Source organism: Pongo abelii, chromosome 18 (genome assembly GCF_028885655.2).
Source record: "Pongo abelii isolate AG06213 chromosome 18, NHGRI_mPonAbe1-v2.0_pri, whole genome shotgun sequence".
Taxonomy (NCBI): Eukaryota; Metazoa; Chordata; class Mammalia; order Primates; family Hominidae; genus Pongo; species Pongo abelii.
Genome location: NC_072003.2, coordinates 50865364 through 50875067, shown reverse-complemented (window position 1 = coordinate 50875067; position 9704 = coordinate 50865364). Strand labels below are relative to the sequence as shown.

General features: G+C 42.6%; 1 long non-coding RNA gene across 1 annotated transcript; it reads left to right on the top strand.

The window, feature by feature from the left end:
• Positions 1-2126: 2126 nt before the first annotated feature.
• Positions 2127-8706, top strand: LOC129050787 (uncharacterized). Its single transcript, XR_008514566.1, has 4 exons — positions 2127-2262; positions 2830-2895; positions 6772-7006; positions 8171-8706. It is a non-coding gene; the product is annotated as an uncharacterized LOC129050787 (long non-coding RNA).
• Positions 8707-9704: the final 998 nt, after the last annotated feature.

The following is a 9704-nucleotide window of genomic DNA, read 5'->3' as shown; positions in this document are numbered from 1 at the left end:
TTTGGGAAGCATGGTCTTTGAATTTGCAGCCCACCTGTGTGAGCCTCTTTCTTAGGACTTTGAAAAGTTACTGGGAGGGAGAGGAGAGGCTGAGTTTCTCTGCTTTCTCTTAGGCCACCCCATTTGCAAGGAAGTCACCATTTTTAGTTCCCTGACCTATGTGCAGAGATGCCTAGGAGAACTGTATTGTGTGTTATCTCATCTCCTTTCTGAGATTATAAGCATTGTGCAAAACAGACAATATATCTTATACCCTTTGAGTGCATAAACTAAATACTCAATTTAAAAAAAAATTAAATGTTGCTGTTTTTGCTGTTGTCTTTTGGACAAGGCATGTGGCCTGTGTCCTCACGGGCCTCTATTATTAGAGGCTATATTCTAAAGAGTTAATCCAAATTTTGGATTTAAGTGGGTTTGCCATCTGCTATGTATGGTTTTCAATACAAAACTTTTTGAGTATGGGACAATCTGTATGATTCTCCTAGGCATCCCTGCACACAGGTCACTAAAAATGGTGGCATCCTTGGAAACTGGGTGGCTTAAGAGAAAGCAAAGAAACTCAGCCTCCTCCTTGTTCAGTAACTTTTGGAAGTCCTAAGGAAGAGGCTACACACAGGTGGGTTCCAAATTCAAAGGCCAGGCTTCCCAAAGGAGGAAGGTTATTGAGGAAGGAGCATAAATTACGGCAGTAGGTGGCATTTGTGCCTGCTGTACTCACCAACTTATAAAGGACCTTAATCAATTGCCCCAGTCCTCTCATGCCTCAGGCTGGCTGAGGGCCAGGCAGACCTCCAACATGAAACCCAGCAAATGTGATCTGGGCCTTGCTCTGCCCCCACCTTTTTCCTCCCTCAAAGAGGATTCTGGTGCCAGCACCATATGTTGAAAGGACCCAAGCACAATCCTATTACCATTGCAGGAGGCATTAAATAATTACATTAATTTACCTAAATATGGAAAAAAATCTTTACAAATCAGGGACGCTTGGCAGATTTTCCAGCTGCACATTTTTTGCTTGGCACAGCACATTGTCCTGTTGGGTTCCCATTGCTACTTGAAGTGTTTCCTTTAATTGTGGGGCACATGCCTTCTCTTGTTCTGTTTAATTTTCTCAGAGCTGGTTCCACATTCCAGCTACAAACATATTATAGGAAAAAAAATACCCACAAAAGTATGGATTGTGCTTGAGTGTACCCTAAGGGAACGTGCATAAAAATAGCAATTTCTTGTATATGAAACCTTCCATGGGGCGGTCTTTCACTAGATTGCTTTGCAAAAAATAAAAGCTTGAAGGGGTGGAAAGACGGAAAAGGGTAAAGGAAGGAAAGAAATAAAACTGGGAGATTAGAAAGGGGTTATGTAATGGAGTGGGAGTGAACACACATTAGAATTCCATGTGTATGAGGACGGTGAACTAGACTTGTGTTTGGTGGACTTGTAATGGAAAGCTCCACCAAAGAAAAGTCTGCATTTTCAGGGTGAACACTTGCTGCTAACTATCTCTGGTCAGTGTTTTCACTGCCAATGCTTGTTGTGTCTAAATCACAGACCTCCTGCCATGGAATTTGAGGGCTGAAGTGCAGATAATATTCACAGCAACCCCACTTCCCTGACTCAGCATGTCCTCACAGGAAAGCCACAGAGAGTGACTGCCACCCACATAGCCCAACTTCAGAGGCTGAGGAAAGGGAGGCCCTGGCCTCTTACAAGTTCCCCTGACCAGAGACTGCCTGGAATTCCCTTCCTTGGGATAAGGACTTCTAGAAGGTACTTCTCAAATCCTCAGTGTCTTTTGTTTTTAGTCTACTGAAGACCAATATTATTATTATTGGTAGTAGTAGTATTTTGTATCATAGCACGTGGATGTCTCAGTAAGGTCAGGTTGCTGGATTACATTTCTAAGTACTTCCTCTGTATTTCTAGCCTTGCCTCATCATGGATAGGTAGCAAGCAGTGAATGAGCATCATTTTGCGGCCTACACCTTGATTCACTCAGTCCCAGACACAGGGAGATGAGATTCAGCTAAACTGGCCCCTTCCAAGAGAGGGTGCCCAGGGACTTGCACTGACAGTGGGGATAGATGACAACTGTCACATCACAGAGAAGAAGCAGCTGGAGCCCCGGAGATGAACCTTCCCAGCTCCCAGAGTTTCCAGAGCATCCAATGAGCCTGCAAACAGCATTGGTGACTGGCCTTCTGCCATTGTCTCTAAGTTCTGTGGGCCAGGGTAGCTGGAAAGGGCTGAGCATTCTTTTCTAAGGTAATGTGTCTTGCCTTGTTAAAATGTAACAATAGACAGATAAGACTTTAGTGAAAATATATTAGAGAAGCAAAGAAGTGTGATTTTTTAAGTTCTTACTTCCCTTCCCAGAAATGGTACAGGCCCCATTTGGCAAAACCCTGTGCTAGTCTGAAGTCACAATCCAGCAAGGCTTCTGGCTGTAGGCATGATAAAAGGCTTCATTTTCTGACTTAACCATGTGTCTGCTTATCTCCTCATCTCCAGCCCATGGTGGACACTGTGACTTCTCCCTCTTCCTGTTGCTCATTCCTGCTGTGGCTAGATGACACATTCTGATCTATCCTGCAGCATCAGCATCGCTATCTATAAGCTTGTGATATGGTTTGGCTCTGTCTGCACCCAAATCTCATCTTGAATCCTACTCCCATAATTCCCATGTGTTGTGAGGGGGACCTGGTGGGAGAAAATTTGAATCATGGGGGTGGTTTCCCCCGTACTGTTCTTGTGGTAGCAAATAAGTCTCACAAGAGCTGATGGTTTTATCAGGTGTTTCCGCTTTTGCATTCTCCTCATTTTCTCTTGCAGCCTCCATGTAAGAAGAGCTTTTTGCCTCCCGCCATGATTCTGAGGCCTCCCCAGCCATGTGGAACTGTAAGTCCAATTAAATCTCTTTTTCTTCCCAGTCTCCGGGTATGTCTTTATCAACACCATGAAAATGGACTGATATAGCTTGCTAGAAATGCAGAACCTCAGGCCCTGCTCTTTTCCTGGAACTGTTTCCTCAGATACCACGAGTTAACAATATCCTCAAGGGATTTTTATATACATTAGTGTTCCAGACACGCTGCTCTAGGAAGCTCTCACAGTCCCCTATCACCTGCATTTGGTGCTCCCTTCTGCCATGTGGGAGAGGGTATATTCAAGCAGGACAACTGAAGAAAGTTGAATGATAGGAAATCAATAAATTGAAGCAATAAGGCTAGCAAATCAGGGAGGTGCCACCATCCCTAACTCTGAGAAGGCAAAGACAAGAAGTCACCAGAATCCTAGAAGCTGTGCGAGGGAGCTCTCTGACGGCAAGTGTGGCCTTCAGTGGAGGAAGAGGGGAATGTATACTTTCCCAGCCAAGGGGAAATAGATACCCCATCTCTCCCTCATTTCCCCCTCTATCTGCTGTGGATGTCTTTGTTATGCGTTGGAATGCGGCCCTTACACTGAAGTTCTAAGCCCCAGGACCTCAGAATGTTCCCTCATGTGCAAATAGGGTTGCTGCAGATGTAATTAGTTAAGAAAAGTCATGCTGGAGTAAAGCAGCCCTTCATCCAGTATGAATGTGCTTATGAAAAGAGGAGAGATGCATTGACAGAAGCAATAGGGAGAGGACAGCCATGTGACCACAGAGGCAGAGACTGAAATGAGGCATCTACAAGCCAAGGTTTGCTAGAAACACCAAAAGCTGGAAGAGGAGAGGAGGGACTTCTCTGCAGGTTTCAAAGGGAGCATGATCTTGCGGATACCTTGATCTTGGACTTCTGGCCTCCAGAACTGTGAGACCAGTAAGTTTCTGTTGTTTTAAGCCACTTGGTTTGTGGTACTTTGTCAAGGTAACATGAGCAAAAGAAGATAGCTTTCCATTGGCCAAGTCCAATCAAAAACCAGAGGAGAAAGGGTCCTGCTGAAGCCATTCATAAAAGGATGGGAAAGGTGGAGACTGAATCTTTAGGGGAAAATAAAAAGTATCCAGCAGGTAGGGACTATGAGACTAGATTGATGGAAAGGTATTAGGTTAAAAACTAAACAAAACTCTCTTTTTGTAAGAATTACCAAACCTGGCTGCTGGTAACTCCCCTCCCTGGATGTATGAAAGAATCCTGGCTGCTCCCTCCAGTATGTGAGTAGGAGGCACATGAGCAAACCTGTTGATATCATTTAACCCCTTGATCCAGCAATACCTGAAGCTTTCATCCTTGGAATTCACCACTGTTGATACAATAAAGTCCCTCTTTGACTTGAGCTACTGTCTCCAAACACCTAAATGCCAGAGAATGATAATATATTTTACTTAATTTCATGGCCCTGAGAAACACAGGGATCCACACTAAGGTCTTTCTGGCCAATCTCAATATCCTCCCTGAGAGAAAGAAAGTGACGCCTTTCAGACAGGAAATCTGTCTAGGATCCTGTCCCCATGAAAGGGAGTTTTTCATAAATGGAATATCCAGTTTCTTGCAGCTCTTTTTATGAAAAATCAGAAACAACCTAGGTGCCCAACAAAAGGAGATTAGTCAAATGGATTTTCTACATCCATACAACGCAATTCTCTACAGGCAAAAATTATGACATGGAATGATTGTTTTCCAAATGTCCTCTACAAGATCCAAGGTTTCCCCAGAAACCTGCAAAGACAGAGTGATGTAAGTAGGTACACTGAGCTACCAATATCATAATCCTTATTTCATCAGAGCATTTTTATTTTGACCTATTTTTATCTATTTGGCTTCCAAATAATATTTCCCTTAAAAGAAGAGTTCCAGGCAATGCCCATAGGCATGTCCATTGGCTTGTAGGTGGCTATCATCTACCTTTCACCCCACATGGGTAGCAATGGAGGAGTAATAGGGTAGAAAATTTCTAGGTTTGATGAAGAGCAGAAAAAGGTCTGAGAATGATTTGGCAGACTGGTGACTCAGAGTTCACGTAAAACTGATTCACGTGGATTAAGAGGCCAAGTACAGTGAGGAAAAGTCCCTGGACCAGGAGAAGGAAGAACTGGGTTCCTAGCCCCACTGTCCCAGCAGCAGGTAGTATGCATGAGAAGGTCCCCTCCCTCTGTGCTTAAGGACAAAGCTGCCACTCGCATGACCGCTGAAGCCTGCAACGACACAACCATGTTCTTCAGTACTATGGAAACCCTTATGTGATGTCAGAAAGAAATTTCCAAGGATATCTACAATCATGCAGTCTGTGTATCCATTCCTCACTTCAACTTCCCTTATATATTTCCAACTCCTTTTCTGAACATGAGCCAGACAGGCACATAGAAATGGACTGTGACTAATACAATTTTAGTCATCATCTCAACAATCCTAGGAAATAGATTTCATCATAACTGTCATTTTATAGAGGAGGAAACTGAAGCTCAGAGGGGATAAGCAATTTGTCTAAGGTCACACAGCTAGTAAATGTCAAAACCAGGCTTTGAAGACCTGATGAGCTTTTAGTCTTAATGAGTATGTACTATAGACCGAAAGACAGACAGAGACATCTTTTCAGGCTTCAAATTTAACAAATTTGAGGATTTAAATAGCTATAGGTATAGATTATATTGAGGGAGGAGAGGGAATAGACAGCTTGTAACAATTTCCACGGGGTGGTAGAGCTGGGAGAGGTAGTAGACTACGGAGTCAAGCCTGCTCATTCCTCATAGATCCAAAGCTCAGAGAGAGGATGTGACTTAACCAAGGTCATACAGTTCTTTGGCATTCATTCCCCAACTAAAACCCAAGATTTTAAAGTGGAGATTAACCACCCTTAATTCTATAGTTGATAACTTTACCATATTCCCTGAGATGTACTTGTTGTACTTCTTGAGGTCTTGAAGAAGGTTTTTTTTATTTTTAAAAAAATGCCTCTGGTCTTCTGCTCAGCCTAATGAACTCATCCAATTTACCAGACATACAAAAGTGAAACGAATCTGACGCACAATCAGTTAATCCTTTATCTTCCTTGGCGGCAGCCTCGGAAACAGCGGGAGGACAGTCCCCCAGCCTGCAGTGGTGTTACGGATCACAACGGAAGCATATTGTCATCAGATTAATTTTCCAACCCTCCTACCCTAACCACAAAATCCTGAGAGAACGAGTGTCAAATACACTTAATAATTGCATAATTATGACATCTGTTACTCTCCAGCACCTCTTAGTGGAAAATTAACTGAAGAAATAGCAGGTTCAAAGATGTGTTAACACTCTGATAGCAGATTTAATTGAAATATGACGGGGGAGGATAATGGAGATTAAATTAAGCTCTCAGATAATCATCTGACACAAAGATAATTGAGCCAGCCTCTGCCACGTTGATGAACGCTTCAGAGATGCTGTGCAGGGTGGCATTTCGAGTATCTCATCCTTCAGGCAAAATGGAATTCTCCTCCCCCCTCCTTCTTCTCCCTCTCTTGTCATTCAACATTTGTATCCTCCAAATCGATAATGTGAACAGCAGCATAATTGGAAATAAAAGATGATCTGAAATCCACAGGAAATTAGGTTGAGGCGCGTGGAGGAAACACAGTCGCATCCTGGACACAAGGTAGATTTTTATGGGATGTGTCCCTACTCTGCAGTTTCTCCAGGAGTGTTTTCCCAGCGTCTCTGTCCTCAATGGAAAGAAATGCCATATGTGAGATCGGAAGGTGGTCCATAAACATGAGAATGGAGGAGTCAGTAGGAGGCTTCCTCTGCATTCCCTTACAACAATCACTTTGAGCTCTCTTTCTCCTCTCCACGGGAGCATTATCTTGCTTTGTAGGGCAAGTCCAGGAAGCAATGTGTGACAAAGAATGAGTACCCAGTGCTGGAGGGCATGGAGCAATCCATCGGCAGCTCTTGGTGGTGATGAGTGAGTGTCCTGCGGCAGAGTGTGGGGTGGCATAGCAAGAGCAGTTGAAGGCAGGAAGTGGGAAAGCATTCTGGTTACTGTCATGCCAAGGGTCAGCAGCCAACAGTCCGGGAGAGTCTTCTTGCATCTCTCTTCCTCTAACAAGGTAATGCCTCCCTGTCAAAGGGTCGTGAGTGGCAAACCAGTGTAGAGAATAAGGTGGTGTCCCGAAAGGCAGTCTTCAGTCTGCTCCCACTCCACCAGTGCTCCAACTACTCAGAGTTTCAGGTTCAGGATTTTATATTAATGGGGTTGATTTGCTTCGCTTAGGTGGAGTCAAAGGAATGTGGTCACATCTCCTTGAAGCAACTCCATCCCATTTCCCACTTACTCTTCTCTTCCCTGGCATCACCCCGCCCATGAACACCATAAGAATTTCCTAGTCCTGACCTCTCTCTATGCTATGACATAGCTAAGGGGAATCCCCTTGGGGATGAAGGAGGCAATAATTCGAGTGCCCTTCACTGGGGCGCTAGACATGACACGGGATGGAAAACATTTCCCCTTTCTGGTGCAGCCATGGCTGAAGCCCAGGGTGCCTGCTGGGCCTGAGATGAGGGGCTCTGGGCAAGCTGTGCATTCCAATGGCCACTACATCCTCCAGTTCAGATCCTGACCTTGGTGGCAAGTCCTTCAATGGACAGTGGAGCCCAACAATCAGGGCATTCCTTCCAAATTCTGCCAGAGAACCCACACTCAAAGTAGGTATCTTTGTTCCTACAAAGTCTCCAAGGTACAATGCCCGGGATGGCGGGGTAGGGTCTGGCACCCAGAGCCTCATGTATGGCAAAGCTCTCCTTTCACCACCAGCCTTCTGTTTCAAACCTCTTCAAAATTAATTTAGGACACTCCTTCTTCCTCCCTATTTTTGGGTTTGGAATAGAGCCCAATATTTTGAAAGATTACAATAATGTTTAATTTGGGTGGAGAACAATGAGGCTCTCCATTCCATTTCTTCCCTCCTGGAAGAATTCCACAAATTCTATAAGTATGTTTCCCCAACTGCTGGATATCGGCAATAAATTCCATGTCATCAGATCCCTAGTTAACCTATGATGGCAAAGTTTGAAAGATGGTCTTGTCTCATCTCTCCTACTACTTTTGTCCCAAACTGTTAATTTATTGAAGCATAAAAAAGCAAGGCATCTCATAAGAAAGAGACTTAAGGGTTTGTTTTAATCATCCTCCTATAGTCAAGTAATATGGCACCAGAAATTGTCTTCAAAGAGAAGATTCCAGACTCTCCTCTGACCTCCCTTTTTATCTACAGGATGGGTGTGTGTGGCCCATAAATCAACTGGACCCACTTCTCTTTGTTTGTATGCTGCCACCGACACAGGCTTGCTATGAAGAAGAAGAAATCTTGCCCAGAGGAAACTAGAAAACCCGAATGTGTACACAATGCTGACATATTTTGTTGCTTTCACCCCTCTTAAGAATTTCTACCATTCCTTTGAGAAGTTGATTATTTTTAAAACTGTGTATCATTTTGTCTTCTTGGGCAAATTGCACAATCAATGATATGTTTCACCGAGTATGTAAATCCCTTTTTCATATTTCAAAATAATATCTAATTAAAACATCAAGGTTATAGCTCATGAGGCTAGAGTGGACAGGACTCCACCCCCTCCCTCAGCCTCTCAAAGTAACATTTAAAGTATGTCCTATAATTAGGAGCAATTATAAATTCCAATTAAAAGAAACCCGCATAACTCTGACGGTATTTTTCTTTGATGTTACTGGCTTTAATTTATGTGCTTGTTGCACCAAATTGTCTCCACTTCCTCAGATATGTTCTCAGACAGAAAAGGCTTCCAAAACTGCAAAGAGAAAAGCAGGTCAAATCTGAGAAAAGTAGTGAAGTTCATTAAAAAGGGTTATTTCATCTATAACTTCTGGACTTGGTGTTCATTGATTAGAGATTAAACATCATCCTTTGTACTACTCAGATTGGGATTTTTAATTAGGATGTCATTATTACACAGATATACTGAACGCCATATTGATTTTTGAGACCTTTTGAAATAATAGCACTACTTCTGCAAAATGAAAATCATAATAGATTATTGACTTCTTTAGGAGTTTTGATCCAAGGGTACCTCCCCACAGTCAACATTTTCAATATTTTCAGTTCTATGCAAAGAGATGCTCATAATTAGGCTTATATTAAAAGTTTGTGCATATTGACTCTGTGTCATTAATGTCGATGGCATCACATTGATTACCCTTGAATAACAGCAGTGACATTGCTGGTTGCTGCATTGTTTACATACCATATAGCCTTTGTCTTTTGTTTTTGTTTAATTTAAAAAGTGTTCATATTCAACATGAGTAGCATGCTTGATTCACAAGATCAGAGGTTCAACAACTTTCTCAATTCGTAGTGCCCTAAGTGGCTCAGTAATTTCTTCATAGTGCTCCTAGTTCAAAAGAATTACCCATCAGTTCCCTTTAGTAAGTAGTCAGGGCCAAACAACTCAACAAGTATGAATGTCCAAAAAACTTAATGGGCATTTTTTAAAATTACACATTTGTAAGAAAAAATCTATTTATTTTATTCTCTGTTTATTTTATACTCAGAATTACTAATGAGAGTCTGCGATGTGTCAAGTCTTAACATCAGATTGGATGCCACCACCATTTCCTGTTCCACACGATCTTCACATGGTTCTTGCTTTTTAACACAGCCTCTGAAAACCGAGCCTCACAAAGATAGACTGTCTTGTTTTATTTATTTATTTATTTATTTATTTATTTATTTATTTATTTGAGATGGAGTCTCACTCTGTCTCCCAGGCTGGAGT